The sequence below is a fragment of the Protopterus annectens genome, chromosome 12.part0, assembly GCF_019279795.1.
Source record: "Protopterus annectens isolate FY-2018-M chromosome 12.part0, PAN1.0, whole genome shotgun sequence".
Taxonomy (NCBI): Eukaryota; Metazoa; Chordata; order Ceratodontiformes; family Protopteridae; genus Protopterus; species Protopterus annectens.
The window spans coordinates 7,143,524-7,161,052 of record NC_056746.1 but is presented as its reverse complement, the minus strand read 5'-3'; positions in this window follow the sequence as shown (position 1 = coordinate 7,161,052).

Below are 17,529 nucleotides of genomic sequence, written 5' to 3'. Positions count from 1 at the left end.
TCACCAATACTGTAGGCAGAGTATGGAATTTGCTGCTTAAAGAGTTAACTATTATCTCTCCCCTACAAACTCTTCCAACAAACAAAACCAAACTCACTAACCAAAACTCCGCTCTGTTCTTGTAGTACTCCAGGCTAACTCTCTCTCTCCTACTCTTCTCTCCTTAACCTTTTAACCTTCATTTGAAAACTAACTTCTACCCTGCTTCCCTTCCCTGCTGTGCTCTTATGCTCTGACCCCATCTCTACATCTCTCCACTTCTCTTCTCTTGTCTTTTTTTTCTTTTTCTTCTCCTCTTACTCTCTCCTCATTCTTCATTTCTTTCCTTTTTTCTTTCCTTCTCTACTTCTCTTCCCTTCTCTTTTCTAATGTAATCTTCATCTGTGTGCTGCCTTACTGCAACCATATGTTTTATTTAAAAATAACTTGCTTTATGATTTACAGAACATTGTGTATGATTTTAAATTTTGTTTTCCTTTTAATGTTTTTTTGATTTTTGATTAACTAGTTGATTTAAATGTATTTATTTTTTGTGTTTTATTATTATACTTATTTGGAGCTCTGTTTTGCTCTGTTATGTGTGGGAGTTTCTCCTCGGCCTCTACTGAAAATGACACATATCCCAGCTAGACAGCCAGGTCGTCAACAAATAAAAATAAAAATAAAATAAAATAAAATATTAAGTAACAATGTAAATAACTAAACAGTCCTTGGTATTTGAAGGAACTGAAGAAAGGAATCAAACTTGTAAAAACAGGTCAAGAATGGTTCCATCACTCACAGCACTCCAGACTAAAAGCAAATTGTTCAAAGAGAAGAAGAACGCACACGCTGTACCACGGCTGTAGACTTTATTGAGTAAGTGCTTTCAGGGATACAACCCCTTCATCAGACTACAAAAACAAACTCATTCACTAAATTTATACTACTCCAATTAAGAGCATCATTAGTAGAAAAGAATTCATTAAAGAGGCAGTGACATCTAAAAACATCATGAAAAGTATCATAAAAACATACATTCTTTAAAAGCTTCACAGAACACATAGGGCTGCAATACATGTCTCAAATATAAAAAAGTAATAATAGGAATAAATAGTAAATAAATAAATTAATGTTTCAGTGGTCGAGATTTTAAAAAAGGTTTTAGGGACACCTTACTATTGAGGCCTGGTGGTTTATTTGCAGCATAAAGCATAATCCACTTCTGTTCCGAGGCCTCAGTCTGGTTCACTAGGTCACCTGTTCTCCTATTCTCACACAATGCCTCTAATACAAAAAATTTAAAAATATGATTAGGGCCTTCATTTTAAAATTCATAATAAAACATTAAAGAGTCAGTTATGCTACAGGTTTGATGGCTCTATTCGCAGGTGTCAATCTGATAGAGTGGGAACGTATCCATGCAGGAACTGTACTGCATGTACACATATTCACTTAGGTGTTAGCTTTACACATCCCCATTTAGGTTTTAAGTTTATTAGCAATTTTTATGTTGATTGTAAGACACCCAATTTTGTCTATTTTGCATATTGTACTATATGTTTCTCATACTATATTAGTAAGACAAAGGATAGGATACTTGAGCATTACAGAGATATTAGGAATTGCAGAGAGAGCAGTGCCCTTGCTGTACATAACAAAAATGAAGGCCCTAATCATATTTTTAAATTTTTTGTATTAGAGGTATTGTGTGAGAATAGGAGAGGAGGTAACCTAGTGAACCAGACTGAGGCCTCTGAACAGAAGTGGATTATGCTTTATGCTGCAGATAAACCACCAGGCCTCAATAGTAAGGTGTCCCTAAAACCTTTTTTAAAATCTCGACCACTGAAACATTAATTTATTTATTTACTATTTATTCCTATTATTACTTTTTTATATTTGAGACATGTATTGCAGCCCTATGTGTTCTGTGACGCTTTTAAAGAATGTATGTTTTTATGATACTTTTCATGATGTTTTTAGATGTCACTGCCTCTTTAATGAATTATTTTCTACTAATGATGCTCTTAATTGGAGTAATATAAATTTAGTGAATGAGTTTGTTTTTGTAGTCTGATGAAGAGGGTTTTATCCCTGAAAGTGCTTATTCAATAAAGTCTACAGCCGTGGTACAGCGTGTGTGTTCTTCTTCTCTTTGAATAATTTATGTTTTGCGCATTAGCTGTTTTAAAAGTTGGATAGAAACGTATATATTTATTAAAAGCAAATTGCTTTGGATTGACCCTAAAGACTCATACATGCAAAGTGTTAACTCTATCAATAAGCTTCACTCTCTCGCACACCTTCAAATGAATCAAGACACTGGATACGGGAATTGAACATACAGACACTGGATATGGGAATTGAGCATACAGACTTTTGATCTTCTGGCACCAAAGGCAAGTATGATACCTGTTCAGCCACCGATACCTGTTCAGCCACCGATACAGTAAAGCAATATGAAATAATAGCCTAGGTATGATACTCATTTCTATAATACAAAACTTTACAAATTCATGAAAGTTTCATATAGACCCACTTTTAAAATCATATGAGAGCATCATTATTTCTGAGAGTGAAAAATTATTAAAAGATTTAACTCTGAGTTTAGAGAAATATAATGTAACTTGAAGGATTCAGGCAGTAAAATCATTATGTAGTGAAAAAGTAATGGATCTGTTAAAATTCAATGTATAACTCAATGGATTTGAAAAAAGACTGATAGCCCATACAATGTTTAGAATTCCTGAAAATGGTTGTTGGAAATAGTACTTTCATCAGTGAAACAGTTAGAGGATTTGTAAGAGAACATGTAATTCATTTGTTTACTGATAAGAGATAGTGCAGGTACAACTTCCAGAAAGTCTTTCTCACTTCAAGGCAATTTACCCAAGAGTTCAAAATTGTGGATCCAAAAATATAGTTTATTTCTGGCTGCAAAAAGTAAAAAGAAGTCTGACAAGATTCAGTGTGATATATTTCTTTGCATGCTAGTGGAAGAAGCCCGGAAAAGTTAATACAGCAGTTGGCACAGATGATTAAGGAGTTATTAATGCACTGTTTCCTGTGGTCTAGTGGTCCAGAGCTTGATTACCTCCCACCTCCATTGCCTAACTGTGTGACTCTGAGCAAGTTACTTAATTATTGCTCCCAGGCTTGAGTCTGCAAACTGTCCATGGAGACCAGCACTCTACTCCTGTTAACAAAAGAAAATAAATGAGTAGTATAATGAGACAGACGTTTCAGACTTGCTATGAGACAAGGAAAAATCTACCATATATTTGCCAAATGTTCTTCATGAGGGGCATACTTTCCCATAGAAAGTATTGATACATATGTGAACACATTGTAGACATTGGCCATAAAAAGTGAAGCCTAGTAAGTTACATAATTAGTAAGTTCAAGACATAACCATTTGTGGTACCAAAACAGACCAGAAGAGAGGCAGATTGGTGATAGAAACATATTAAATGATGGGTAAAGTGATCCATTTGTGTGTTTAGTGAGTGAGATTACTTCATCAGAGATAAAATAGCTCATGGAAGAGTTGGATATGGGTAAAGTGATCCATATGTGTGTGTGTAGTGAGTACAATTATATCATCAGAGATAAAATAACTCATGGAAGAGTTAGAATTGTGTAAAGTTGCATGTGAGATGGAAAAAAGCTGAAATAGGTGAAAAAACACGTAAATTGAGCCTTGGAGGATATAAAACTATACTGCTGATAATTCTGCATGAGATCTGGCTATAAACATGATGAAAACAAAAGTCCCATGATTAATTATATGTAAATAATCTCTGAAATGGGAAAGCACTTTGCTAAATTGCATAAAGGAAAGGAGCACAGTTTCAGTCAAAAGGAGTGACCACAAAAAAAGCAAAGTAATGAAAATGGTTTGCTTACGGCATGGTAAATGTCACAGATATAGACAGAATTAATGGTCTGCAAAACATGGTATACAGATTTAATGACATGGCAATCTGAGAAAGTTTCAGTAAAGAAACTCAAAATTAATAGTCAAAATGTGGTATTTACAGTAGACACTAGTGCAGAGTACAGCATAAAATATGTTCAAATGCTCAAAGCCTAAAGTCTTAAAAGAGTAAACTAAAGATATTGATACATGCATGCTTGCTTATTCATTTCATCCTGTAACACTGCTGGGTCAGAAAATTTACTCTGCAATATAAGACCAAAACATAAAATGCAGCATAGTTTTCCATATAATGAAAATGGGACTGACGGCTATATCAGGTTATCTGACAGGGTTAATATAGTGCAAGAAAGTGGCACAGAAAGTGCATGACAAGAAGTCAGAAAGAAATCTGGATAAAATAACTTAAAAATTAATAGAATGGTTTGGTGTTTAGACTAGACACTTGTGCAGATTGTAATGTAATGTGTGCTAAATTCTGAAGACAGTATACCAAAACAATTACAGTGTAACTTGTATACTTATTCAGGTCATAATGTAAAACCACTGAATCAATAAGTTTATTTTGGAATGTAAGGACTTAAAACACACATAATTTGGTTCCAGGTAGTGTGACTGGGACTATTAGCTATATTGTTTTGTTGCAAGAATCTTGATATGGCAAAATTAATTAATAATGTAAATGAAAAATGCAGTGATTAACTTTGTCTGTATCAGTATAGTGGTTTGGGCTGTTGCCAGGAGTTCATCATATTCTGATATTCTGATAGCTCCTGCAGAATTACCAACTGCAGGCCCCAAGAAAGGTTCCAGTATTGTTGTGGAATAGAAAAAAAGAAAGTCAGCAGAAGAAAGCACATTGGTGTACTTCGCCTTTGAGGAATAGAAAAGTACAATTAAGTATCAGAATGAGCCTACTGAATAGCTGTTAATCATAGTTACTTTTTTGAATCCAGATAAAATTTTTATAAGTTTTGTTTTGTAATTTTTATTTATTTATTTATTCATTTATTTATCCTTTTGTTGATTGGGTTAATCCCACTAGGCTATCAGCCTCATTGAAGAGGAGACCTGATGTGGTATTTGTACTACTACGAGAAATTTGACCAGGGCATCAGAAAACTTTCCCTACTCTTGGTAGTTGGAGAAGGCTTCTTGACTTCCTGTTTTCTGTCCAGGTGTGGAGTTAGCCAGGAGGAACAGGGAGAAAACATGGCTGATTCAGATTTTGCTGAAAATTGAGCGAAAGTTGCTGAAAATGTAGTTGAAATGGTAGAATCACTACCAGAAGATTTCTCTGATGATGTGGGTACAGAAAAAATAGTGACATTGGAGGAAAAGGAGATTGTATCTGTAACTGAGATGGATTCAGAGGAAAACTTTCACAGGAGATTGAAGTAGAGACAGTTACCTCTGCAAAATGCATAGTTACAATCCTCAAATCGGGGGGTTGCAGGATTATTATTTGAACGAAATGGTAAATCAAATTGAGCCAGAAAGTGGAACAGCAATTTCATGGAGTGACATCATAGAAAAAATAGAAGAAGAAAAATGAGAAGAAGAGACTATACTAGTAAAAGTTTCAGAGACAAAACCATATGTACAAACTGATGGAGAAGGAGCAAAGAAGAAAGAAAAAATAGAAGAAACAAAAAGTATACTGTATGTGTGAGCAGTAAAAAAAGAAGAGAGTTTGGACAGGTTTGAGGTTTGGGACTCTGACATAGCATCTCTGGGGATCAAAGTAAAAGAGGTAAGAGCATTTATTTAAATTAACAAAGAGACTTTTCATGACTTGATGTTTGAAACTGGGCAGGTCATGGAATTTTTTGGGGGTGTATATGAACAAAAGAAAAATATTTATCCATGGTCAGAATATGTGGTGAAAGCTTTTTGCAGACAAACAAAAAAGAATAATGATCCAGTTTAGAACTGAAGCTAAAGCAAAAGAACTTAAAGAATATTTGTTAACTATTTATAAAAAAATAATGGACACTACAAAAATATATGATGAAAGAGGAATATGGACTGGGGGATAGGAATGTGGAGTAATACTGAAAATAGAAAATAATAATGTTATGCATGTTCCTAGTATTATTAATGTTCATGGTAATAGCAGTTTTGTGAAATACAGGGGTCAATCAAAGAATGTGATAAAAATATGTTATTTATGTTGTAAAATGCCATAATGCAAAAAAATGTGATATAAAGTGCAAAAATGTGGCAATACTGGTCATCCATGGCTACAATGTGAAATGAATGTGCAAGAAAATGAAAAGGAAGTTATACAGGAGAGACAGAAAAATGCATTATACAAGAAAATGTACAAAGAAATGTGACTGATAAAGAGCTTATACATGAAGTTAAAAAAAGTAACAAGGAAAAAGAAACAGAGGAGGCAAGTGAGGAAGACACTGATTGGTGCACAGTAAGAAATAAAAAGAATTCTATAGGAAAAAGAGTTAAAGAAAGGAAAAGAAAATTCAAAAATATAATGCTTAGAGAAAATAAGAAAGGAAAGGGGTAAACATTTTATTATACTACCTGTTCTTAAAAGCTGAAAATATTAGCTTTAAATGTGAACAGTATGAAAAATCTTAAGAGAAGAATAGGTACATTACAATGGTGTGCTGCAGTAGATGCACATATTATTGTTTTAGAAGATATCAGATTATTAACAGAGGAAGAAAGAACACAAACTGAAAAACTTTGAAATGGTGCGGTAGTTTAGAACATGGGGAAAGAAACACACTCAGGCATGTGTATATTATGTCAAGAAAGCATTAACATATTAGATGTAATCATAGTGGAATAGGACGAATTACGGTAATAGACTTGAGATGGAAAAAAATATGTGTATAGAATTATAACTTTATATGCATATGTAACAAAAAAAAGAGAGAAAGCATGTTTAAAAATATTCTTGAATATGTTTGTGTAAATATGGACATTATTGTGGTTGGTGATTTTAATTGTAATTTAAGAAAAAAAATAAGAGCAATTGTGATGTTAAAATAGTTAAAGTAATTATGAGAAGTGGAAAGTTAAGTGTATGGGAGAATAACCACTGGACCTACAAAAATAATGAAATAGGACAGAAATTGATTATTTTTCATATCTGATAGTTCAAAAGTTATAAAAAGGAAATATGTATGCTAGATTTTCAGATCATGTGGCTATATAGGTTAAAGTACAGGAAAATAAAGAATATATAAGAATAGTAAAAGGAAAAAAGAGAATTAATGAAAAATAACTAGATTTAAAAGAGAAAAAACTTTTGGAATTATAGAAAAATCATATGAATATGACAGATTTTTATGAGAATTAGACTCTGGTGGCTTAATTTCAAAAAGAAATATAAAAAGTGTTTTTAGAATGTATAAGGAAGAAAAGTAGGAAAGAAAAAGAGAGATATAAGATATTAAGTTAAGAAACATTTAGAGACTTTACAAAGAAAGAATACTTTTATGAAAAAAGAAAGAGAATATATAAAATTAATCAAATTAATATTAACAACTTGTTATATAAACACAAATATTGTTTACAAGAAAAGAAAGAAGAGGTAGCACCATATTTGAGTAAAATGATAAAAGAAGGAAAATAATAAGATCATTATAAATAAGGAAGGTAAGTAAATAAGACAGCAAGAAGGAATGTACAAAATAATTAAAGAATATGTATTGAATTACTTGTTAAAAGAGAAGAAAACATAAAATAAAATTTTAAAGGTGAAAAATTAAATAATGAAGATAATGATTATTTAGAACAAAACTATGTATGAAAGAATTGAATTAAATTCTAAACAATATTAACATGAATTATGCAACAGGATTGGATGTAATTGAATATGGTATGTATAAAGAAATGAAAGAGTGACAAAAATAATTTTTATAGAAGTTATGAATCAATGGTTAGAAACTGGAATTAAAGAGAAAGAGATGTGTACAGGAGTTATAAAATTTATATTAAAAAAAGAAAAGAGGAGATAAAAAACTGGAGACATATAACATTGAATAATATGAATTATAACATTTTTATGAGCATAAAAACAAAAAGGTTACAAAAAATAGAATATATGAACAAAATGTATTTGGAAGAAAAGGAAAAGGGAGTCAAGAGTTATTATGGATAATAAGAGAAATAGTTGATATCATAAATAAAAATATAGAAGTGAAGGTTATGATAGAGGATATAAGTAAAGCCTATGATAATATTCAGTATAAATCATTATGGGGAATTTTGCAGGCATATAATGTAAGAAAAAATATTACAAGTAATAAAATCTGTTTATGAAAGGAACTACGTAAAACTAAATGTAAATGGCTGGATTGGGGAAGAAATAAAAATAGAACGTGGAATAAAGCAGGGCTGTCCAGCTAGTAGTGTAATTTTCTCATTAGTTATGAATGTAATAGTGAAGGTAATTAATAAAATGCCAAGTAGTGGTGGATACAAAATGATGAAGGAAGTACAATTGCCAATAATGTATAATTATGCAGATGATATTGTATTATTAAAAATAAAGTATGGATAGAAAATGTGCATGAAAAATAAGTATACATTAAAAATGGTTTAAGTATAAAGAGAAAAGTAAAGGATTTGGTTTTGAAAGTATGATAGGAGGTATTGAGTTCAATTACAAATATATATATATAATGGGGATAATATTTGGAAGGAATGAATACAGACAAAAACAATGGCATAATGTACTCAAAGAAGTAAAGGATATGACTAATTTTTGGAAATCATATAGATTTTCATATAGAAAAAGCACACTTGTTGAACACCATGGTAATAGGAAAAATCGTGTGTGTTGCTAACATCTGTATAATTCCTATTAAGTATGAAAAGGAACTAATGATGATTATATTTTCTTTTATATGGGGCTCTAGACTGAATTCAGTCAAGAGGGGGATTCTATATATGAAAGAAGAGCAAAGAGGCTTGGGTTTAATAAAGCCAATAGTACATGTATCATCTTTAATTTTGTATATGGTATTAAAAGGAATTATGAAGGAAAAGAAAAACGTGATATAAATGATACTATATTATAAATACAAAGAACTGTGGGAAGGAATGGAAGTTAAGAAAAGAAGTAAAAGCATTGTGAATGAAGAAATGAAAGAGTATCAAAACAAAACTGTGTTATGAAAAATAAAAAAGAATATATGTGAGAAAAATAGAAATTAATTTTACTTAAGTATTATGAAAACATTTTATTGTATTGATCCCTGGAAAGATTTAGAAATAGATAAGAAAAAATCCATAATGATGAGATATAATAACTATAAAAAGATTAAAGAATGCAATGCCTGTTTCCTTCCTTACCTTAAGCCTGTTTCCTACCTTTCCTGTAACTAGTATTCCAGATACAAATGTGCTGCATCCAGGACTATATGTAAGCTTCTGAGCCACCCCAAGTCTTTCTGTGTTGGAGGGAAGCCTTCTAGCTTATCAGTGGGAGTGGTAAGCACTAGGTAACCTGTCTACCATATGAGTGGTTCTGGCCCAGAAATTGTAGTTATTGGCCGTTTGGGCAATCTCTTCCATCTCTGTCAACTTTCTGATTTGAAAGCCTGCATTTGCACTTGTTTCTGTCCTTTAACTCACCTAGTGCAGATACAGATTCTTAGTTTTAGCACTCAAATTTGTTTATTCATGCTCAGCACTAGTTCAGAACTTGTAAGCACTAAATAAACTACTAATTACTATAGCACTCAACCTTCCTCATTACCTAGAGGAAAACAGTTTTTGTACTTACTTTTCTCACTTGCTTAGAGAAAAACAGCTCTTGTACTCACTTTCCTCACTTATCTAGAGGAAAATATATTTTTATTCAGGCATGTCCAACGGTCAGCTCCCAGTGTTCTCTCTCCTGTCTATCTGATGAATCTGGGCATCTTGAGGCAATGTAGAAATTGCCTCATGTACACAGACAACCCTCTCCTCCTACAACCCAACACTACAACCTGTGAGAGATGCACTTATCTAGCCAAACTGGAGGTAAAGCTCTCTCCAACCAAGACTGAACTTGACAGTCATGAGGAGAAGGTAAACATTTGCACCACACCACACTCACCAAATAGTCTCACTAAATCTACACATAGTAACACAAAAACATTCAGAGGCTCTCAATAGTAATCTGTCTAAGCAACAGAGACCTCCAAAGCAGAAACGCAAGCAACCTCCATCCCCCAACACAACCCAAATGACACATAGCCCACAGACTCAGTGTGCCAATCAACCACAGCCAATAAGGCAAAACAACGTACCCAACACACTAGTCATAGGTGACTCTATAGTCAGGCACACTGATGTCCCACTCACCAGGCTAAACAAATAGAAGGTTACTGTCAGCTGCCTGTCAGGTGCCAGGATCTGCCACATAACCCACACACTCAGGTCACTCCACAACAAGTACAAATATGACTCTGTCATTGTCCATGGTGGTGTGAATGAACTGAGACGTACCTCCCTGGACTACATGAAAAGAGACATGGAAGAGCTCTCCGATCTTGTAGCCCAGGCAGGTATGACCCTAGCCCTGAGTAGCATTCTGCCATCACCCAAAATGATACCACAGTACAAGGACAAAATGATTGACTTCAACAATTGGCTAAGCTTCTGGTGTCATTCTAAGGGATCCAGTATCTGTCTGCTTGGGATGACATGGTCGACAGACCACAATGCTTTGCCACAGATGGCCTGCACCTGTCGCCCCTGGGATTCAGAATACTGGCTAAGGCTCTTGCTGCCCCTATAGTGCCTTTTTATGGCAAGGTTCAAATAACAAATTCATCACCATAACTGGAACAGGCAAGCAAAAACTGAGAGTAATGCTACTCAGTGCTAGAAGTCTAAATCTCAAAATGTGCTTACTCGAGGCACTCCTTAAAATGGAGAACATTGATATCTGTGCAGTGACTGAGGCCTGGTTCAAGGCTCCAGAGAGCATCCCTGCACTACCAGGCTATAACTCATACCACACTTTTCGGACATGTAACCTGGACGGAAACACCAAAGGCGGAGGTGTGTCCATATTCATTAAGGATATCCACACCTCCAGGCTAGATGCTCAGAATAATGCATCCGAGGTTATCCAAGTGCAACTAACTCTGGGCAAAAGTGCAATCCAAATTGTAGCTTGCTACAGATCCCCCACCATGCCCCAGGATTCCCACTCCTCTTTTCTTGATGTACTGGAAAATATTAGGGTTCAACCAAACACCCTAATAATGGGCGACTTCAACTACCCCACCATTAACTGGGAAAACTACTCGTGTACCAACTCCTTAGCTCAACGCTTTCTAGAATTCATAAACTCCAATGCCCTGGATCAATTTATCCACACCCCCACCAGGGGCAACAATATCCTAGATCTAGTCATTACCAACATGAGTGACCGGTGTACCATACTTGAAGTCAACTCCTCGTTGGTCTGATCCAACCATAAGCTAATCACCCTTGATATCCACATCCCGCTTCCACCTCCCATTAAGGAAACCATGGTAAAAAAGTTCTCCAAAGCCAACTTCATGCTTCTTAAGACAGAAGTGGTGAGCTTCATGACACCCATGCAGATGGACAATACATTTACAACTGCTGAATCCTACACAAATGCACTCTATAAGCACTTACACGAGTGCATGGATCATGCTATCCCAAACAGAACCAAGACGCTATCCTCCAAAAAAAGGAAGGTCCACTGCCATAAACAAACTGTACAACAGAAGGAAGAAACTGTTGCAAAAGAGTAAAATCCCAAGAGTGGAGGAGCTCCCTGGTCAGCCTCAGTAAGAAGCTGAGATTCCTTATAAGGTCATCCAAAGCTAGCTACAAAAACAAAATTGCCACTAATTCTAAGGACAACCACAAAGCATTCTATAGCTATGTCAAGAATCTTGATGGCAACACCCAGATCTGCTCTGAGTTACAGCACAACGGCAAGAAAATTACAGAACCAACTGATATTGCCAACATCCTGGCAGATAGGTTCAGTGCTAACTTTACCCCCAGCTCACCCCCTGAAGAGCCCATATCTATACAGGAAGAATGCAGAGTCCCTGTAATCACAACTACACAGGTAAAATCTGCACTCTCTAAAGCCAAAAACACAGCATCCATGGGACCGGACAACATCCCAGTCTGTGTTTTACATGAACTTCAGAACAAACTGGCTCCCCACTTAAAAACCATGTTCAATAATAGCCTTGCATCAGGATTTGTGCCCACTGAATGGCACACAGCAACAGTTATCCCACTCCACAAAGGGGGAGCCACCACTGATCCTGGGAAATATCGAACTATTAGCCTGACAAGCCCGGAATGCATGGCCATGGAACGTATCATCATGGAACTCATAAACAAAGACATTGGTAACCTCCAAACTCTGGATCCCACCCATTTTGGGTTTGTGAAAGGCAGATCATGCCTCCTGAACCTGATCGACTTCTTTGAGGCAGTCACCAAAGCCATAGATGAGGGTAAGGTGGTTCACACAGCCTATCTTGACCTCGCCAAGGCTTTCAACACCATCCCCCATTCTGGAATAATACCTAAACTCACTAAACTAGGTATAAATCCCTACATGACAAGATGGGTTGCCAACTGGCTCACTGACAGAACCCACACTGTAAAAGTTGCAGACTCCAAATCTGACCTCAAAGCAGTGACAAGTGGAGTACCACAGGGTTCCATCCTGGGGCCGCTCCTGTTTGGTATCTACTTCTCTAAATCCCAATCCCTCCAAGCTATACACTCTAGGGACCTAAACCTTGTCACCACAATAAACAGGACATGCTGGAGGGATAGATTCCTGTTCCAGAGAATTCCTATACTCTGGAACAGGCTACCCATCTAAGTCAAGCAAAGTTCTTTATTAGCACTCTTCAAGAAAAATCTTGATGAGTGGATGGGAAATAGGAGATACACCCTGGGGATCACTTCTGTGTCTCTGCTCAACAGTAGCACAGGAAATAACTTTCTTGGGTGGCATAAGCCAGGGAACCTTGTTGGCTAGGCTTATGTAAGCCCTTGGGCCGATAGCCTAGTACCTACCTATGAACCTATGAATGATTATTTATGGAGACTGTCTATTATAAAGTTGCCAGTTAAGGCAAATGTGCCATACAAAAAAAGCAAGATAGAATATGCAATAAATGTGTAGAATTTGAGACTACTGAGCATATGTTTTTGAAATTTGAAAGAGTTAATAATTTGTGGAAAGAAATATGTAAACATAATAGGGTGAAACGTTTGTTAAAATTTGAGCAAATAAATATGGACATAATAAAATTTGGTTATTATGGTGCACAAAAACAGGAAGAAGTGAAGAAAATGGATAGAATAATATTTTATGTTTCATGGACCAAATGAAAAGAAATACAATGGAAAATGGACTATGACAAAGATTTTGGAGAAAATAATGTTTTGGTTGTGGATAAAAGAGTAGGGAGGGAACGCTTAAAGTGAAGATGATAATTTAAGGAGATTTGTAAATAGATGTAAATGATGTAAACGTAAATAATATGCAATGTGTGTATATATATATATATATATATATATATATATATATATATATATATATATATATATATATATCAATTAAAAACCTACTCTTTGCATATGGGGACACAATTCATTGTTACACTTCCTGTCTTCCAGTCTGGACCTGGAGGCAGCTCAGAGAAGTAAGAAGTCCAAAATCAAGCATGAAGTCAAAAGGAGAGGTCTTTCAGATTTTTGATGTGAGTAAAGCTGTTAATCGAACAGCTGAAAAGCCGAATATGGCAGATAATGAATCGAAAGTTATGCAGAGTGAGAAGTATTGAGAAGGGAGAAAAGAAAGTGGAGGAGAGTCAAGGAAAAGTCAAAAAGGAGGAGTCAAAGTAGATATTGTGGATTCAGAGGAGTTGTTTTAGCGAAATGTGTTTGCAACAGATTCTGCAACATCTGAGTGTGTTGTTACAACCCTCCAGTTTGGGGGGGGGGTTGTAGGCATACCGCTCAACATCTTAGAGCAAGAAATCTGGACAAAGCCATGAATAAAGGTGGGACAAAGGCCCAAAAAATAGGAACAATTTTTAAAAATTGCACTTACAAACTTAGAAAGTTGATAGAATAACAGGTTTTGTTTTAGCCTGGATTTTCTGAAGGTTATGAAGTCTGAAACTCAAAGGTCTATTATTATTTTCTAACTTCAATCTGTAATGATTTACCACTAATTTTCCAGAAAACCACAAGTATATGAAAAACAGACCAAAAATATGAGGCCAAAATCTGGACATTCCATGAAAATCTGTACAGTTGACAAATATGGTTGTAAGTTGTTTAGTTGAAAGAACTAACTGACATAGTGAGCCAGAGAGTGAAAAGGCAATGTCATGAGGAGAAATAATAGACATAATTCAAGAAGAAGAAGTTCAGGAATTAAAGAAGGAAGAAAAGAAATCATACGAACAAACAGTAAGATAAGATGAAAGAAGAGAAGTGAAGATAAGAAAACAGCAGTAAGAAGAAAACATCAGGTGAGAATAAGTAGCAATACGGAAAAGGAACTGAACAGGTATGAAATATGGGACAGCATCATTTCACCACTGGGTATTGAACCCAGAGAGATATGAGCATTTATTTGTATTAATAAAGATATCTTTTGTGACTTTGTTTCATGTAGGCGCAGTATATGAAAAAGTCTTACAACAATATGAAAAAGAAAGAATGAAAACCCATAGAACTTATATGTTTTGCATGCATTTAACAGAGAAGCTAAAAAAAAGAGTATACAATTTTGAACTGAAGTTTAAGAGATGATTTAAAAGACTATTTAAAACTGTGTGTAAGTAATGTAATGGACATTACAAAAATATATGACAATAGAGGTTTATGGGCTGGGGATGGGAATGTGGTGTTATACGAAACTGCAAAATGACAAAATAATGCATTTGCCAAGTATAATTGATGTGGAGAGGAATAAAGAATTTGTTAGATAATGGCAACAACTAAAGATGTGTTGTTTGTGGTAAAAATGACCATTTAATTAGCAATTGTGACAAACAGAAATGTGTATAAAGTGTGAAAAATAGGACATTCATGGATGGACTGTAATGCTAAAGAGATTTATACACAGGAAACAAAGTCAGACCAAGATAGGAAGAATGTTTAAGTAGATAATACCAAAGAAACTCAAAAAGAAAAAAGAAATGAAGATAAAAGAATGGAAATAAAAGAATGTATGAGGGAAACAGATGGAAAAGAAGAAGAGATAGAGGAAGAAGTAAATAATTCAAGTGATGAATGGGAAGATAACTGGATAAGAGTTAAAAGTAAGTTAAATTCTATTGGGAAATGAGTGAAAGATAGAAAATACAAATTAAAAAATATAGACATAGGAGCAAACAAAAAACGAAAAGGATAAAAGCAACAGAAAACTTTTCAACAAGGTGAGAATCCTAGCTCTTTACTTGAAAAGCATAAAGAATGTTCAGCAAAGGGTAAGAGGGTTGGAATGGTGTTGAATGTTAGATATGGATATTATAGTATTAGTAAACATACGAATAACAACAGAAGAAAAAGAAAGAATGTAAGTTAATTGTTTATGGGGCTGCAAGGTTATATGGAACTCAGGAGAAGAAAAATGCTCAGGCATAGCAATTTTATTTAAAGAATGTATAGGAATTCTGGATTATACATTAGAAGTAGTAGGAAGAATATTAATATTAGATATAAAATGGAAAAACAAATATATAGGGTGATTTCCCTCTATGCATACACTTTACAAAAACAGAGAGATTGTGTTTCAGAAAATACTTGATTATGTTAATGTAAATATGCAAGTGATAGTGGGAGACTTCAATTGTAATTTAAAACATAGGCGAAAAGAAGGGGCAAATGTAAAAGTTATTTCGGTTATGATCAAAAGCGATAAAATATACTTATGGAAAAACAAAGATTGGACATACAAATGCAGTAATTTGAGAACTGAAATTGATTATTTTATGGTATCAAAGAATTTAAGGATATTACGAAAGGAGTTAAAATTATGGGTTTTTCAGACCATGTAACAATCTGGATAGAGATTCAAGAAAAGATAGGTTATATAAAAATAGGTAGAGGGATAAAATTAATTAGTAAATCAAAGTTTAATGAGTATGTAAAGGAAATAACACATCAGCTATAGTTAGATCATATAAACATGAGAGGATTTTATAAAGACTGGACAAGTTAGAGGATTAGTCTAAAAGAAAAATATAGAAAAGAAGTACAGGAATGGCAAAGGACAAAAAAGAATACAAGATAGCTGCAAATATAAGGAAATCAATAACCAAGTCTTTAAAAACATACTAGACAATAAAAAAGAGTTTCTAGAAAAAGAAAAAATATTATATGAAATGAACCAAGAGAAGATTAAAAAACAAAGATATGTTTACAAGGCAAAAAAAAAGAAGTAGCATCATACCTAAGTAAAATGGTTAAAGAAAAAATAAGAATAATAAGAGAGTTAAGGAATGATGAGGGATATATACTGAATACACAAAAAGAAATAATACACATAGCAAAAATACATATTTTTAAAACATTTTCCATATGTGATACTATAAGAAAAAATATATGGAGCTTAAAAAAATAACTGAAGAAGACAATAACAGAATGGAAGAAAAGATTTCAATGATAGAATTTAAAATGTGTTGAAAACAGTAAATATAATAGCAGCTACAGGTTTATATGGACTAATGTATAAGGACATGCAAGAATGGCAAAAAGAATATTTTTAGAGGTGTTGAATGAATGCTTTGAAAAAGGGTAAATTATGAAAAAATATGTATTGGTGCAATGAATTTTATATGGAAAAGGGGAGAAAGAACAGACATAAAAACTGAGACCACTAACATTAAACAATGTTGATTATGAGATTTTTTATGAAAATAGTAGAAAAAAAAGAATAGTAAGTAAGGCTAATAAGTTACTGAATGAAACAATTTTTGGAATAAAAGAAAAAGGAAGTCAATACCTTTTAATGATAATAAGAGAATTGGTAGATGATGCAATGATGGAGACAGAATTGAAAATATTAGTAGGAGAGGTAAGTAAAGCATTTGACAAGATTCAGCATGAAGCATTATAGGAAATTTTGAAAGAATATAAATAATAAAATAATTAACATTTTGAAATCAGTGTATAAAAATAAAGTGAAACTAGTGGTTAATGGTTGATTAAGTGAGATAATAGAAATAAAAAGTGGTATTAAGCCAGGATGTCCAGCAAGTAGTATTCTATTTGCATTCATTATTAATGCAGTAGTTACCAAGATAAATTTAGTATTGGAGGAAACCAAATGCTGTACATTGGAGGGAATTCAGATTCCATTGATGTTCTCTTATGTGGATTATCTAGTATTAGTTGTAAAAATGAAGAATGGATGAGTATAGCTGTTAAGACACTTGACAAAGAATTAAAGGTGTCAGGTTCAATATGAGGAAAAGAGTAAAGGATTGGCTTTTCAGGAAAATAAAAGGTATTCAGTTTAATAAAGAAGAAATAGACATTATGTGAATAAGGTTTGGTATTGATCAACAAAAAGTGACAAATGGAATGACATGATACATAAAACAAGG